This window comes from Leptidea sinapis, chromosome 11 (assembly GCF_905404315.1).
Source record: "Leptidea sinapis chromosome 11, ilLepSina1.1, whole genome shotgun sequence".
Lineage (NCBI taxonomy): Eukaryota > Metazoa > Arthropoda > Insecta > Lepidoptera > Pieridae > Leptidea > Leptidea sinapis.
The window spans coordinates 13438292-13456843 of record NC_066275.1 but is presented as its reverse complement, the minus strand read 5'-3'; the positions used below and the strand labels follow the sequence as shown (position 1 = coordinate 13456843).

Genomic DNA, 18552 nt, shown 5'->3' with positions numbered 1-18552 from the left:
ACACCGACTCCAAAAATTACAATAATCGTAACTAGAATTAGATGAACTAATTAGATTGAATAAAAATACCCAAATATTTTTATACTTTTTAATGCACATTATATCTATTGTTTTGGAATAGTATTTTTGCAGTCGGTTGTTTTTTTGCTTTAAGAGTTTTAAAATTTATTTTATGATTTTTAGTGAATTTGAAGTACACCAACTGACAAATTGTCTAAATATGTGTAGATATACAAATTTTTTCAAGGCAGCAATGAACGTAAGTGCTTTCCAATTTAATTACAGACAGTTAGAAATTCTGCCACAGATCGCACCCTTACTGTAAGTCGTTAAGGAGTCCCATTGATCATCATATTCGACTACGACAATTACTTGACCATAACTATGTCATAAAAGATGACTTAAATATCCGGATAGCATAAAAAAGATTCGGCCGAGTATCGTTAATTTGCCCCTAATAATTGAAGAGTTCCGTTACTTTAATGTAATCAGAACCTAACCAAACTCTCACCAAACTATCTTTGAAGTATATCCTTTCCAATAAAAAAAGAATCATTGAAATCGGCTGGCGCGACATTGAGTTATTCTTAAATTTATCATCCACTTTGCAATACGTATGTATAGCAAATTTAAGACTTTTGTGGTTTTCTCGTGGATGCCATTGTCAGATCTGGATCAAATTACTATGGGAAGCAATAGCTTCCAAATAAAAAAGAATTATCAAAATCGGTTCACCCAGTCGAAAGTTTTGAGGTAACAAACATAAAAAATAAATAAAAAGAACGTACCCACGAATTGAGAACCTCCTCCATTTTTAAGTCGGTTAAAAATATTACTTTTACGTAAAAATCTAATGAAAAAACAGTTATAATTACACGGGTTTCAATCGTTTAAAAGTGTTTTATTTAAATACTTGTATAATAACAATTTAAAATTAAGATTAATCTGTATATGTTCAAATAGATTTCATGAATATGTTTAATAAATAAAGTTTAAAGTCTGGAAAATTGTATAACTATACAATAATTTATTTCATTTCATTGTTTTGATAAGAAAATTATTATGATTACTAAATTGTCACACAATATTTAGTTTAAAAGTAATTATGTGATATGGCTTTCTTATTTTTTTCTTCCATAAAACTATGTATAATATAGATAAAATAAAAAAATAAATCCTCGTTGGTGACGTAAGTTCAGTATTCAACTTACGAGTACATAGCATCGGATTAATTTCTTTAACATTTCAAAAGAGAGAAGAGTTCACCGTCTTGATAATAAGAATATAAACTTCAGGATGACCGTAAAATCAAAGTAAATGTTGATAAAGAATTGTAACTCATGCTATATTTAAAGTTTTATGATTTATAAGTGCGGGAATTACGATTCATTTATAAAATGATAATCAAGATATTCGATTTATTAATAGAATACAAATTTATATTTCTAATTAATCACCCTAAAAATATTGTAAACCCTCTAACATAAATTACTATTAATTTTATTCTTATAGGTAAATTATGATTTTGTAAAAGATCATTGAAGGTAGAAACGTCAAATTTTCTTGTTTAAAAATGAATTGTATCATGTTTGGGCACAGAACAGTTTATCTCTTTAAACTGTTCTGTGTGTTTGAGCAATGTTTCAAATAGCTTCTTAGCTACTAGGACCTAGTACTCCATTTTTACTTTTAATAAAACATATTTTTAAGTATGTGTGATGATATTTCAAAACGTTTGAGTAATTTTTGTGCATATGTTAGACAATGTATGTAATGAAACCTTAGATTAAGGATTGTTCTCCGCTGCGATCCAACTACCGTTAGTTAGATACCGTTTTTTTTATGAAAATAAGGAACGAGACGAGCAGGACGTTTAGCTGATGGTAACTGACACGCCCTGCCCATTACAATGCAGTGCCGCTCAGGATTCTTGAAAATCCCAAAAATTCTGAGCTGCACCACAATTGCGCTCGACACCTTGAAACATAATTAAGATGTTAAGTCTCATTTGTCCAGTAATTTCACTAGCTACGGCGCCCTTCAAACAGAAACACATTAATGCTTACACATTACTGCTTCACGGCAGAAATAGGCGCCGTTGTGGTACCCATAATCTAGCCGGCATCCTGTGCAAAGGAGCCTCCCACTGGTAGGTACCACCGTACTACCTACCAACAATAGCTTTTTTATTACGGCACCTATTAGACGCTTGCATGCGTGGCATTTTATAACATACGCTTCGTGTTATTTTACATAGAAATTTATAAAATACAAAATACTAACTGATGATATGTCATCCCAGTGTCTTTCTTATTTCTTGTAGTATTATTTTTACAAAGTTTTACTACGCAACCCGACATTTTAGTTTCAATTATTTGCAAAGTTTAACAGAATATGTGGCACGTCAACGTTATACATTGTTCGAGACTGGCTCGAGTACGCCCATTTGGGCGTAGAATTAGTTGCCGCACTTTGCGACTAGGCCTGCGGTATCTAGTTGGAGCGCAGCGAAGACCAATCCATAACCTAAGTATAAATCGTTTAAAGTGTAAATATAGATTTAAAAGAGTGACATTGAGTATCATACCACTTCTTCTCATTTAAGCTCAACATTTTGACCTAAGTGAATGAATGATTTTTCTTTTAAAATATTTTAAAATTCCCTGCAGTTAGCATAAATAAAATATAGACATACACCTGACACACACATATACATTTCATTAGGAGCGGAAATTTAAAAGGTTACAAGTCATTACTTTGAGCAATTCTCATGACACTCGTTCGCCCTCTGACGGTGGAGTGCATGAGCATGTATTGCACTAAAGTACAAATAACCCAAAAGCATTCTGTGTGATATTTGATTCTGGGAAAATTGTATATATTCCGTGTCTGGGTTTCGTGTATTTATTTTATAGGTACTGCCTGCAACGTCATTCACGTGGATACTATAAATCAGCAAAAATAATATATCTGCGTGATGCTGCAAAACTTTAGCGTGATAAAGACTATAAATTTAGATGATCCCTTGTGATAGACGTGAATTTTTTAATATATTGGTATAAGGTGAATTCTTATCATTAATAACTTTTTCCATGTTGAGCATCTATTCTACGTCAGCCGAAAGACGCTACAAAAGCCAATCGGTCCTGCGCTGCCCTCATCCAACCTATTCCGGCGATCTTGACCAAATCATCGGACCATCTTGTGGGGGCCAGCACGTGGTCACTATTCGAGGACTTTACTGCCCCAACGGCCTATTGTCATTCGAGCTATGTGCCCTACACACTGCTACTTCAGTTTCGTATAGATTTTTATATGTTAATTTTATTTATAGTACAGTTATTTGTTATATATATAACAATTTTAAAAAAGAATGAAAAAAGCTATAGTGTAAAAATTAATTAATTTTTCAAAAGTGTTTTTAATAAGCCTACTTGAATAAAAAAGTAAACAAGAAATCAATGTACTTCGAAAAAGCTATTCCGAAACAATACGCAAAAGGAAAAAAATTGCGTATTCTTCTTCTACTTAATAATCAATATAATTTTGATGTATTATCTTAATATATATAAATTACTTGTCACGTTGTTTGTCCGCGATGGACTCCTAAACTAATGAACGGATTTTAATTGGGATTACTTCATGGAGTGCAGTTTAGTCCACCTTGAGAAATAGGATAGTTTTTATTACGATTTGGGAGCCATATTATTTTTATTTCCAATATTTATTTTGTGTGGACATATTATCTGTGAGAGAATTTATTGACCGTGCGTCAACGTCATTTGGCAGTTCTGGTGTGAAACAATTTCATTATAACAACTGGGAGCATATTTTACGAAATAATTCTTGATGCTATGAAAAATTATTAACAAATTCATAAAAAACACTATTTTATTTAATATGTACAGATCAACGTCTGTCGGGGCAGCTAGTATAAAATATAATTTAATGATAGTACGAGTATTTAGAGCTTAATCTTACAGTAAATCTTGGAGTGCAGGCGTGGGCAAATTGTTAAAATTGGGGTATCAGGTATATATTTTTTTTGACACGTCAGTACGGTTTTCGTGAACGGGCGAGAATGTATTGATGAAATCGGTTTGTTTTTAATCGAGATCAAGACTAGAATATGGACTAGTTTAAGTAACTGTGTTTTATCAAACTCCCATTGAAGTATCATTCGATCGGGGCATATTATTAAAGACATAATGAGTGAAATGTGGTACTTAATCATATTATTATGTTTACGGATATCTTAAGTAAGTTTAGTCTGAACATTTTCAACGTATAAACACGCGATCAAATCATTATCAATACTGGATATTGTACTCTTCTATTGGTCTGTTACTAATGCCATTGTTGCATGTCTTAACCCTCTTCTCACCAACACGGTATTATATTGTTAACGTAATGAAGTGGATAATTATATAATATTAAGTGGACTTGTATTTGACGTACTCGGCTTTTTTTCATTTGAGTGTTAATTACCTATGATAATATGTGCGCCGCACAGTTATTTAATATTTTGTTTTTGTTTATAACTTAATAATTTTTGTTACATTTAATTTAATTGAAGGTGTGTGTTTTACTGTTAATAAAGTGTTTCTATTCTAATCTATTCTATAATATACAACAGTTCTAAATTAAATAATTCGTCTGGTTATAGGAAAAGCTTTTTTTATGCATGGAGGTGATTGCGCCTGAAATATAATAATATATTCTTTATTTATCTCCGTCCAACTCAAAGAGTGTTTGTACATAAGGAATTCTGCCAAAAAGAAATGAAATCTCACTTAATCATTTCACATTTTACTGAAATTATAGCAGAGGGTGCCCATAGCCACAGCCCAAAGGCCGGCAACGCTCCTGTGATTCCTCTGGTGTTGCAAGAGAATGTCGGTGGTGAAAAAAATTAGCAAAAATTTCTTCCTTCTTATTGACAATTGGGTATTTACTCATTTGTTTTAAAGAAATAAGAAGACAAATTAGACAAGTTATATTAAACAAAAAATAAATAGTTACAGACAATTAAACTTTTGGAGTAAGGGTCTTCTCTCCCTATCTCGCAAAACAAAGATTTATAGAACATATGGCAATACACATTTTTATTATAGCTGGCTGTATATGCCTTATTCGAGGTATTAAAAAGCTTACAATTTCTTTTTTGATTGACTAAAATAGCTGTCATCACTTTATTTGTTACATTTAGATTTTAAAACTTTTTATATTTTGGTTTGAGTATAATACCCAATTAATGGCACTATGATATTTGATTGTCAAAAATAATGTTGTATAAATGATTTATTATGGTTAATACATATTATAATAGATAATATACAGGAAATAAGTTAAATTAATTATAAATGAATAAATTAATTAAATATAAGATACCGATAACCTGGCAGCTACCTCGGACAAAAAATTAGTCTAGAGTAATTCTGCAGCGTTCCCCCTTTATTATATCTTCGGAACCTTGCCTAAAGGGACTCCTTTTAATAATGTTTTAGTTTTTATATTATAACTAGCCGTTCATTTTAAAATAAAATTAATTAAGTTTTATTCATCTTATTACAAATAGAATAAAAAATTAGATCCCATAAACAATTTAGAATTAATTTCGCATCGAATGCTGGTAGTTTCATGTCGTTTAGGCGTGAAAGAGCCTGAAACAAAGACCATTTTCAATGTATATATATATATATTAGGTTTATTATATAGATTTTTTAAGTTCATTGTTCTAGTATATATATTTTTTTCTGTATTTGATCTATTATAATATGTCGTATACATCTATTTGAGAATATGATTTATTCTTTTGAAATCTAAAAGGAAACAATAATATTTTACTGATATACATTATATAGCTACCAACATTCTCTGCGGTAATCCTGACAACTTAAGCACGTGAAATGTTCGTGATCTTGAAGGATTGTTGTGTAAAAATCTTATTTGTAGTTTTTCTACAAAGCCTGTCCCTCGTCACGTAGGCTTTTGTTTTAAGCATATTATGTTTAACATTTCCGAAACGATCATGGAATTTATATACATTTTGATTACGAGAAACAGAAATAAGTATTGGTAGGCCTTAGATTACACGACGCCGCAGAAACATCACGAAACTTGAAGAACTGTAGGTGAAAGAAAGGCTTTCATCTATAGTCAGAGCGCGTATCCTCTGATACTTCGGACAAATCACGCGACGTGGAGAGCATGCCATAGAGGGACTTATTGTACAGGGAACGGCAGTAGGTCAAGAGGACGCTCTCCTATGCGCTGGACAGACCAGATCAAAGCCCTTACCAACACTGCCCTCAACACATGTGCCAGAGAAGCAATACCTAGGGATAACTGACGCAGAATCATTCGTCGTTCGACGCCACCACGGCTGCTTTGTCAAAAGTAATCCGACGAAGAAGGCCTTAGATTAAAGACTGATCTCCGCTGCGCTCCAACTAAATACCGCAGGCATAATTGCAAAGTGCGGAAACTAATACTACGCTCAAGTGAGCGTACTCGAGCCAGTCTCGAACAATTTGTGATGTTGTTGTGCCACATGTTCTGTTAAACGTTGCTAATAATTGTAGTTGAGACTAAACCTTAATCTAAGTTGGAGGCCTTCCAGTTTAGACATCCTTCATATTACTAAACAGAATGATTAGATTCTAGATTCATGAAAGAATCAATCTTAGCAGTGAGCTATATTTAACAGTAGCCAGTTCATAAAAGATCACATTGGTCAGTGATATATGACTACCCTGAACTTTGTTAAAGCCGCTTTACAAACCATAACCGTACGAATAATAAAGGAGAATAAAAGATCATTTATTCAAGTGAAGAAGAATAAGTACTATAATGTGTAATATGTATGTACTGAACATCTAAAGAACGGCGGATAAATTATTACATCATATTTTTATGTTCTCATGTAAGTGACAATATTATGTTTTTAATGAGAAATAAATATCTTTAAACGTAAGTGTAAAATGGTATTTAATTATTTTAATAATCAAAATTGAATAATCATTTGAGAAATGTAGTTACTCAATGGATCACCAGGGGGCTGCTGAAAACCAACGCAGTATGACGCTGAGTCAGCTCCTTTTTAATAGCAATAACTGCCACACAGTACTTTTAAATTATTATAATCACTATAATATTATTCATAATATATTATTTTTATTTTTTATTTTTTGAATTTTGTTGCGTTATATATACTTATTTATTTTCCTCTGTAGGTCTTTTTTACTTGTATTATTCTGTGTGGTTTGTGTTTGTTACTACGAGTAAGAAAGTTATCATTCATTCATTCAAAATGTCATCAAATGTCTATTTTTTTACAATCGATAACAAACTGACATATTTATTTATTGTCTTATGACTTAGATTATTCTACCTTATTTAATATAGTTAATAGCCTGCCGTTGAAAACAAAAATATAATTTAAAAAGGCTTTGCAAGTTGTAATTATTGATGAAAGTGGTACTTAAAAGTTACGAGAGCTTTAGAAGTCTCCTTGGGTATATAGAACCCGGGTTTACGATCTTACACTCTGTATAAACTTAAATGAAACTAAAACTTTTCTTGTGTAACAAGAATTAGCTTCTATGTTGCTTCAAACCTGACTTTAGAATATCTTATTTTATATTAAAGTTCACAAACATGTTTCATCTCAGATTTGGCAAGGCACGGTTTAAGACTTGATGCTTAGATTACTTATACGTTCTAGACAGCTGTGAAAACGTTGAAAAAAATTGTGATTGACTGTTAACCTCTATTTTGAGCAATGCACACTAGCACAAAGTGATATGCAAATCGTGAGTGTAAAATGTAGCCTATCACGCACACTAAAGTGTAAAACCTGGCCGTATAAGACGTATAAATTATCTAAGGCTTGATTTTTGAAATAGAATTATGTAAGCGCATTAAAATAATTTATTTTGAACTTTGATACTTGACAGTTTAACATATTCTTTTTATATTAAGGAATTGCGTTTTTCATCTCTATACCGATGTTGTGAGAAACATACCTTTTTGATATTTTTTTTTATAAAAAAAGGGGCAAACGGTCAATAGCAACGTTATGAGGCAACCTATAGACATCATGGGTCGAGAAATGTGTTGCCGGCCTTTAAGTCGGGAGTATACTGTCTGAAGGTCCCTAAGTCGTATGGATTCGGGGAAACTGTAGCCGTTTCTTAATTCTAAGAAGTTGTGCACGGCAAGAACATTCTTACAAAACGCGGTCGTAGTAGACTGCCACACGTCAGAGGCCTTCTGGTATAAAATTTGTTTTGTTGGAAAATATGTCCGCTTCTTAATTCTAATTCTTAATCCTAAGCCAATAAAGCTTAAAGCCATCTCAACCCAAGATTAAGTAAATTGTAGAAAGATAAAATTGTAATATAGTGCCGTGTTGTGCTTGTAAACTAGTATATGAAGTTACAATCCATTTACCTGCATGTTTCTTTCTATAATTATTGGCCATTTTGTTGGCATTTATTAGATTAGGTAACAGGGAGTTGAATATCTCAACTCTCCCAATTAGAACCTCATTAGTGCCACACACTCACTCTGTCCTATTGCAGCATCTAGTCAGGAACACTTATGTGAGCGTAACTTATTTATTTATTAAAAAAAAGGGAACTTTACGGTGCACCTTCCTCAAGGGCCGGCAATGCTCTTGTGATTCCTCTAGTTACAAGAGAATGTGGGTGGAGGTGATCACTTAACATGAGGTGACTCATGCACTGGTTTGTCCTTCTCCGGTCCTGCGCTGTCCTCATCCAACGTATTCCAGCGATCTTGACCAGATCATCGGTCCATCTTGTGGGGAGCCTACCAAAGAACAATGATTCGAGGACTTTACTGCCCCAACGGCTATCTATCTGTCGAACTATGAGCACTGCCCACTGCCACATCAGTTTTGCAATCATTTGGACTATGTCGGTAACTTTTGTTCTCCTACGGATCTCCTCATTCCTCCTCCGCAGGGAAACTCCGAGCATAGCCCTCTCCATTGCCCTTCGAATGACTCTGAGCTTTCTCAAATGGCCCATAGTTAACGACCACGTCTGCGTACCGTAAGTAAAAAACAAAATTGTCATGCAAAACATAACCAAACATTAAATTTCTCGATGGAAAATGGATACACACATATAAAAAATCTGTTACGTTCAGATTGCTATATTTTGTATCTGCACGTTAAAGCTTTTGGGGTACGCTTTTGGAATATTAATACAATAACGTGATTTGAATCTAATACCGCTAGGAAGTACGTCATATTATAACTTACTTATCCCATCCAAGAACGCCTTATCAACCTTACCAATCAAATCATGCCCTATTGTTTTTTAAACTTTAAAAATACTCTCGACGGGAATTGATACCAAAAATTTTATGCCATAAAAGCCAAAAATATTAATAATTTCGCCCTCAAATAGTCGACACATTATAGTCACTGCAACCGTATTTAAATTTAAGAAGGTGTAGATAGGTACGTACAAGAATAAATCACGATGAAATTTTAGCGGAAATTGAATATTGGAATAGAAAATTTCTCTAAAATTGAGGTTGGCTGGTTCGAATACATTAACTTTGCTCTGACCAGCATATTAATATTTGGAGCACTTAAAATTCGCTTTAACTGATGGGGAAAATATTTTCTATTAAATAATTCAACCAAGCGGCGGTTTCTCCTTCGAGCAATAAATAAATTAATAGCTTTCAACACTTTACCATAATACGTACCCAATATATTGTATGAAATTACATCGTTAATATATTTATCTATACACATAAATAAAATTGGAATGTCTGTTTGTACTATTGAAATAACCGTTATAAATATATATACACCAAAATAACATTTTTTACAATTTTTGCTTGTCTATCTGTTCCGGCTAATCTCTGTAATGGCTTGACCGATTTTGACGGGACTTTTATTGGCCGATAGCTGATGTAATAAGGAGTAACATAGGCTACATTTATTTTAGAGAATTATTATAGCACTGTCCAGCGCGCGCAGTCCATCCACAGATCCGCAATAGGGTTGCAAGATACCAATCGAGTACAATAATTATTGTACTACAATAAATTTTATGTACGATATATTTGGAAGGTCTGAGACATATTAATACATTTACAAATATAAACTTAATGAACTATATAGTGAGAGATCATCATGTAATCATGATGTATCTTTTCTTGTATATGTGAAAAAATATTCAAAATTAAGAAGAATGTACTATTGCTAAGTCAATGCATATTAGAGAAATAACTAAAATGCTTCAAATAAAATAAAAATGTCTTGGAAAGTTATTAACTGGAAATCTGGAAGAGCGAAAGACTGCAAGTTTGAATATAATCTAATAATATACAATACAAAAATCCACGAAGTTGGGTACTATCTCACACAAATGCTTTCAGGACATGGTTGCTTTCGTGAATACCTCTACCGGTTTAAGCATGACGACTCTCCGGAATGCCCTACGTGCACTGGGACCAATGAAAATGCGGAGCACGTATTCTTTGTCTGTCCACGATTTGAAGCTGCCCGAAGTAAATGGGAAGAGGCGATAAAAAGCACAATCAGGATTCAGCCAGAAAATATTATAACCATACTGCTGGAATCACAGGAAGCTTGGGATGCTACAAACGGCAATGCAACCGAAGTGCTAAAGGAGCTACGCACCCAAGAGAGGGAAAGATCCCAAATAAGTCAAGGATCGAGTGGAAGTAGCTGCTAACAGCTAAGTCCCTCCCCGTGAAGAAATGCTTGACGGCAATCCCGCGGGGAACAACGAGGCAACAGAAGAAAGAGGTGGTTTTTTAGTCGGTATAGGTCACCAGACCGAGTCCGACATACGGGGTCCCTGGCATCCTGACCCCACGATACTTAATAGTACTTTTCCCTCAGAAAAAAAAAACACACACACACACACACTAAATACATATTTCCCTTCTTTCCCCCTTCTCTGATCATGTCTATTTTATAAATAGTAGTAATGTAAAGTATAATGGTAGAACTTTCATAAATAGTTTTAAAGTTTCCATGTATAAATAGCTCTTAAGTATAATATAATTTTGTTTGTTATAAATAAAGGTTAAAGAGCGCTGACTCCCAACATAGGCGATAAGCTTAACGGGAGACACCTGCCCCTAGTTTTTAAGTACTTTTTGTTAAAGAAATAAACAATTTGTTATTATTATTATTATTAAATAAGATATCAAACATTTTACGGCGCGTGTTATTATAAAAGGGATTCCATATTACACAAGCATATCCTAAGTTGCTTCAGACTAAAGCGTTGAAGAGATTAATTTTGGTGGATAAGAACTTAAACTCTTTTGAATTCCTTAAATTAAAATAAAACCAAGCATTTGTGCAGACTTAGTTACAATATGATCAACGTGAGATGCAAAGGAAAGTTCTCCGTCCAATATAATCTCAAGATCTTTTATTACACTAAGTTTAAGCAATGTTGTAGCAATACTGAGATTGTAATACGATGGAATTGGTTTCTTTTTCTTTGAAAATCTAACATGACAGCACTTTTGAGTGTTGAGTTCCATTTTATTGTTCGTGCACCACTGTTTAATTCTGCACAGGTCAGACTGCAATTGAATTATATCCTCTGACGATATAATAGTCTTATAAATTTTCAAATCGTCGGCAAATAACAAAATTTTGAATAATATATTTCAGAGGCAATATCGTTGATAAAAATTAAAAATAATATAGGACCAAGGTGAGAGCCTTGTGCAACGCCAGATATAGGAAAGTAAGGCTGCGAATTGTAACCATTCACTGAAACAATATGAAGTCTTTTTTCTAGATAAGACTGAAACCAACTGAGGAGTGAACCATTTCTTCCAAAGTGATAAAGTTTTTTGATAAGGATGTTGTGATCAACTTTGTCAAACGCACTATCAAAGTCTGTGTAGATTGCATCTACTTCATCACCCCGATCCACTGTAGTGCAAAGGTCTGATAAAAAACCATGACAAATTTGTTGTAGTGGAACGACTTGGTAGAAATCCATATTGATTAACAGAAAGGGAATGTTTGACATGTGATGTTAAGACTTTACATACAAGAGACTCGAATATTTTTGCAAAGAAGATAAAATAGCTATTGGTTGGTAATTTTGTACGTTTGCTTTATTCCCTTTTTTGTGCAATGGAAATATTCGCTCCATTTTCCATTGCACAAAAACAGGAGGAAAACCGTCGGGGCCAGAACCCTTGAAAATATTTATTTGTTTTAATTTAGTTGATACTTCCATTTTATTTACAGTAATGATGTTGATAGCATCACAATTAATAATTAAATGATCATAGGGTGTGTTTTGTGAAGAGTTCTCAGTATCATTATAAACTGAAGAAAAGTGGCTAGCGAAGAGATTCATAATAACAGACCCGGATTCAACAGATGTGTTGTCGGTATACATGGTCGCGGGAAGTAATGTAGAATTTTTATTTTTAGATTTGATGTAGCACCAGAATCTTCGTGGAGTTTTAGCTATATCCTGTTCAATTGTATTTTTGTATTAATTAAAGCAAGTATGGAAAAGCTTCTGAGAATGAACACGGACAGTTTCAAATTCAATCATATCGATTAGGTTATTATATTTACGATACCTCTTCCAGAGTTTATCTTTTTCAGCAAGTCTTTTAATAAAGGGAATACTAAGCCATGGTGGAAATTTGGACTTTATCGGCTTCTTTTTGGTAGAAATTCCTCTCGAACATCATTCAATATTTGATAAAACAAGGCTTTGAAGTAATTAAAATGTTTGGACATTCTGGACGGCACAAGTTTGGGTGGCTCGAAATGTGGAATATTGATTACTAGCACAGGATGCCGTGGGAAAGTCTGCCTATTTTTGCTTATTATCCCTTCAAAAATAATATAATAATTTTTGGAAGAGTAGGATAAACGAGCTCTAATAGGGGTCACTTGATGGTAAGTGAATCAAAGGTTAATTATTCAACCTTTAATTCCGCAGCACATACTTTCTTATGACACTAGTGTTATTCCCCTAGGGGAATCACAGGATCGTTACCGACCTTATAAAGCGTCGAATTAAATAATTTACATTTAACGCATATAACATATCATGTTAATTCGACGACGATAATTCTGAGCGGCACTACAATTGCGCTCGTCACCTTGAGACACAAGATGTGAAGCCTCATTTGCCCAGTAATTTCACTAGCTACGGCGCCCTTCAGACCGAAACACAGTAATGCTTACACATTACTGCTTCGCGGCAGAAAAAGGCGCTTTTGTGGTACCCATAATCTAGCCGGCTTCCTGTGCAAATTAGGCTCCCACTGGTTACTGATCTTGCCTATTAAGCTAGAGGTCCCAGAGAGGTATGTGCAAACATTTATATGATGAAAATTGATGTTTGTTTCCCAATTTATGGTTATAAGTATTTATGTATGTTTAAGTATATTATATTAATAATATCGTTCCCATTTACATGTACCCGTACGTATCCATAATACAGCTATGACTAGTTTGGGGCAAGATAATTTGTGTGAAAGTGTGCCAATATTATTATTTCTAATGTAGTTATTTTTATAAATGTAGTTTTATTACATAGCTATTACAATATGGTTGTAATTTGTAGGAATGATAGCCAACTCTTGATGCAACATGTGCAAGTCTGTTATACTTTAGTCATTTTTCCGCCATATTTTTAATATGCAACGGGGTAGAAATTACGTCAATTTATAATAGCAGGCATGATAAAACTTTAGACAGAGCTATAGTAAAACACAAATATGGAACTCATTACCCACATTGAACAAATTAAATTTAAATTTCTCATTTAATATTAAATGACGGTTACACAAATGAAATATTGATTCGTTCTGACCTGACATATTGACGCAGTAGCCGCCCAAAATGTATCTGCATTGTTAATACGAGTAGGATGAGGGTTTCGGCATCGACGATGCAGTAATGTACCGTTGTTCTGGACACCATGTTCCCACAAATTAATATGTTTATTTTGAATTAATTCCTCATAAGTTTATATATTCCTATAGAATAGTTGTGCCCGCTACCTTGTCAGCGTGTGCCGATTTTATTACAATATTTGTGCTATTCGCGTTATTCGCGTTATTCGCGCTATTTATAACCTAGATCCTAAAGAATCTTTGAGAGCAAAATTCAAAGAAATTAACATCTTGACTCCTTGCTTCTCAATATATTCTTGATAATGTAATGTATGTTCATAGGCACATTTATTACATTATACACACAATTTGCTAGAAACTGTCATAACCATAATGTTAACACCAGGAACAGACATAATCTAATAATGCCTACTACTCGACTAAGTTGAGTTAGTAAGTCTTTTGTGAGGCGATGTATATGCTTTTACAACAAGTCTCAGAAAATTTTCAAAACAAAAGTATTACGTTATTCAAAAGAATTGTTAAAAAACGTTTGTGTGGTAAAGATTACTATAACATAAATGACTTTCTTAATGATAACACAGATTGGGAATGGAGCGACGGCCTTCAGGTTATTAAATCATAAGTTTAATTGTACAATATTACTTTGTAAACATATTTTTTTGATTTAAAAAAAGCCCGCTGAATTTGTTGCGCCCATTCTTCTCAGGTTTGAGGTATTCTTTTTGGGATAGGTGGTAGTTTTTGACTTTCAATAATAACTTATTGTGAATAAAATATTTTTTTTTTGAATTAAATTTGAACTAGCAAATGTTAATCTAAGATTGCAAATGTGTTAGAGTAATTTTGGGAAATAACTCTTGAAGAATCTGCACAATGTAAATCTGCAAGGTCAGAGAGCTTTTCGCTTTATAAATAGCAACATGTTGACTTACAAGCCCACCAAAATTATGGAAAATGTATAAAAATAATATGGCGAATGATATTTTGCACAAGTTACAAGAACATCATACGAATGCTTCATACAATGATTTAATTTACTTAAAGTTACGCGATAACAAAGGTTGAAGACCAAGTGTTAACTATTACTGGTTTAAATAAAATACTTTTTAAAGGATTAAATAATATTTGTAACCATTTTTTACATCAGGTTGATGCGTAAAAGTTACATTTTCATTTACGTTGGATGAGATAAAATAATAATAATGTTCTCAATACCAACTAATTTCTAATTATTTGATTTCAAAAGATGTTGGAATGTAATTAGTTCTTCTTGTGTTTATTTCTTTTCATTACGATAAGCAACAAGTGAAACTAACTGTATTTTTTATGTCCAAACTGGTTTTATTTAGCAAACAATAATTTCAATATAGTTAACTATATAATAATAAGTCATAAAACGATTATTGATCACAAATTCCTCTGGTGTCGCAAGAGAATGTGGGCAGCGGTGATCACTTAACATCAGACTCGTTTATCCTGCTCTTCCATAATAAAAGTCCCAAAAGTAATGTGTAGACAGGGGCAAGGAATTTTATTTTCCGAAGCAAGTTTCGTAGCAGCACGTAACATAAAATAAAAGTTCATGTAGTTCGTAACTTTGATCGATGTTTTAAAAATAGTGTATTTAAAAAAAACTACTTACTAGATCTTGTTTAAACAAATTTTCGGTGGAAGTTTGCACTGTACATCATAATTTTTTTTTAGTTTTTTCATTCTTTTATTTTAGAAGTTACAGGGAGATTTTACCACTTTGGAAGTGTCTGTCTCTCAAACTATTCAGTTTAGAAAGAAAATGATATGAGAAACCTCAATATCATTTTTGAAGACCTGTCCACAGATAGAAACGTATGGGTTTGTTAAAAAAAATTTGAGTTCCAGTCCTAGGTATGGGGAACCCCATAATTTATTGGATGTTTTCTATTTTTGTGTAAAAATCTTAATACGCTTCGCAGAATACATCTACTCATCAAGTTTCAACAGCATAGTTCTTGTAGTTTCGGAAAAAAGTTGCTGTGATATACGGACGGAAAGACAGACAGACATGACGAACCTATAAGGGTTCCGGTGTTTTGCCTGTTGGCTACGGAACCCTAAAAAGGCAATCATATTAAACAAACACAATTAAGAAATAGGGAGTCAAGAAAACCGTCTACAGTCCGAACGTAATGGTCCGCGCTTGTAGCAAACGCTTTCTATAGCTCATTGCCTCCGAAGGTTCTTTACAATTTTCTTAATGTTATTGTCAGACATCTGAATTTTATTCAACCTTTGATTCACGGCGAATAACATTGTTCATTGAGAAAATTGCTTGTAAAGAAGAATACTTCCTCTTTTACATCGTTCCTGATTTACAATTGAATTATAGCTTTTAGTCACTACTGTCAATATTTGTTTGGACTTAGATTATTGGTTGTATATATTATTTTAGCAACCCCTATTTATTTATATATTATATTATAGTATGTGCATGTAAATAAAGATCAAAAATTGGCCTTATAATAGAGCGGACACTTGTAAAAAAAAAACATTTCTAATTATTAAGAGATTCTTATTAATGATCATTATTAAACAAGAAAATAATGTATAAGATGATAAGACTAATAATATAAATAGTAAAAAAAACAATTGTTTCAGGCAGTGTATAATAATAATAAATATAATATGTGGAAGAAATATTACCAAAATTGATGTAACTGTTAAATAATAATTATTAATTAACAATAGACTATGAAGAATACAATTATTGATACAGACCATAGATTTAAAAATTAATAGCGTATAGACAACGCGGCCGAGAGAGAACATCTCCAACGTAGACATATCAAGATAAAAAAGGAAAGCTAATTTATTGCAGCAGAAACATTGATTGACAGGTCGTAAACAGTCAGCCACGCTTGGTGCTAGCTCCTTAGTGTTTTGAATTCTAAACTACAACTAACACACATATTTACAAATGAAATTCTTTATTTTCATAAAAAAAGTTTTATGAAAGTAAGGGACGAGACGAGCAAAACGTTCACCTGATGGTAATTGATACGCCCTGCTCATTACAATTAAGTGCCGCTCAGGATTCTTGAAAAACCCTAACATTCTGAGCGGCACTACAACTGCGCTCGTCACCTTGAGACATAAGATGTTAAGTCTCATTTGCCCAGTAATTTCACTAGCTACGGCGCCCTTCAGACTGAAACACAGTAATATTTACACATTACTGCTTCACGGTAGAAATAGGCGCCGTTGTGGTAGCCTTAATCTAGCCGGAATTCTGTGCAAAAGAGCCTCCCACTGGTCACGCATTGCCGGCTGGCTCGTAATCTATGCGCTAGTATATTCTAGTGTATGGGTCAAACCAGTGAGTGTGTTAAACATTATTTTTATCGTTTAATTGCGACAAATAGTATATTATAGTATACACCTGTCTGTCACAAGATATAAAGATATTAAGGTTATTCATTATTGAGACATGGAATTGTCACGGATTATCTTTGGTAACACCTGTTAGTCTTCACGTTGACAAAGAAAATTGTTTGGTATATTATTAAAGCAGAATAGAATCTACCTCTAGAAGATATCATAGGAATATATTTACACGTGTTTAAAAATGCTAGATTTTTTGTAGATGTGTCTCACATTATGGATAAGGAATATAACAGCGATATATAACTGATTGAACAAAATGCATGTTATCAATCATTTGGGCTATGTCAGTGACTTTGGTTCTCCAACGGGTCTCCTCATTTCTGATTCGATCTCGCAGGGTTCTTCGACATCTGTTTACGATGAATGTATACGCATGTATATCTAATATTTATACATATTATATATATGAATATATCCATTTTAATACTTTAAAAAGTGGGCTATTATAAAGGAGTGTTTGGAAAGCAATTTACACTAATACTGTATTAAATATATCTTATACCTATTCATTTTAAATGGCTTGAGCATTTCATGAAGATTATTGTTTCCCTTACATCAAGCAAATTAAATGTAAAATCGTGCGAAGAAAGAAATATTTAATCACAATTGTTTTCGCGTTTCTTAGGATAGAAGAAAATATTATATAGGTGTTCCACAAATGATGTTTTGCAGTTCGGTACAACACAGTACATAAAATATAGTTTTTTCCATTGTTTGAATAGAACTTGAAACTGAAAATTGGCATAAAAATAATGTCTACTACATTTAAAGTCATACTTGCTATTTTCAATGGATTTATACATTTACGGCAGATACTTATTAATTGTCAGTTTCACTTCTTACGTGTGTATTACACACACCCTTTTTTCTTTATTTTTTACTCAAATTTATTATTTAAATAGCCTGACGGCGGTTGCGTCATTCCCAATCTCTGGTATCATTAAGACATTCATTTATGTTATAACAAGTATTCCTACTCTGTCGTTATAGTAACCTTAACCACATATAAACGTATTTTAACAATTCTTTTGAATTTCGTAATAAATTTAACATTTTCTGGGAAAAGGTTGTAAAAGTTACATTTTCAATATTGTTTTATTTAACCTGACGTTGAAGTGACCTTTGCAGATCAAGTTTCCACGGGTTTAACCTAAAGTAAAAATACAGTTACAATTACACAGATTTTAATCCTTTTAAAGG

The 18552-nt window shown here is 33.0% G+C and overlaps 1 protein-coding gene across 1 annotated transcript in view; it reads right to left on the bottom strand.

The window, feature by feature from the left end:
- Positions 1-18552, bottom strand: part of LOC126966977 (uncharacterized) — a 516069-nt gene that overhangs the window by 438007 nt on the left and 59510 nt on the right. The gene's annotated exons all lie outside the window — the stretch shown is intronic.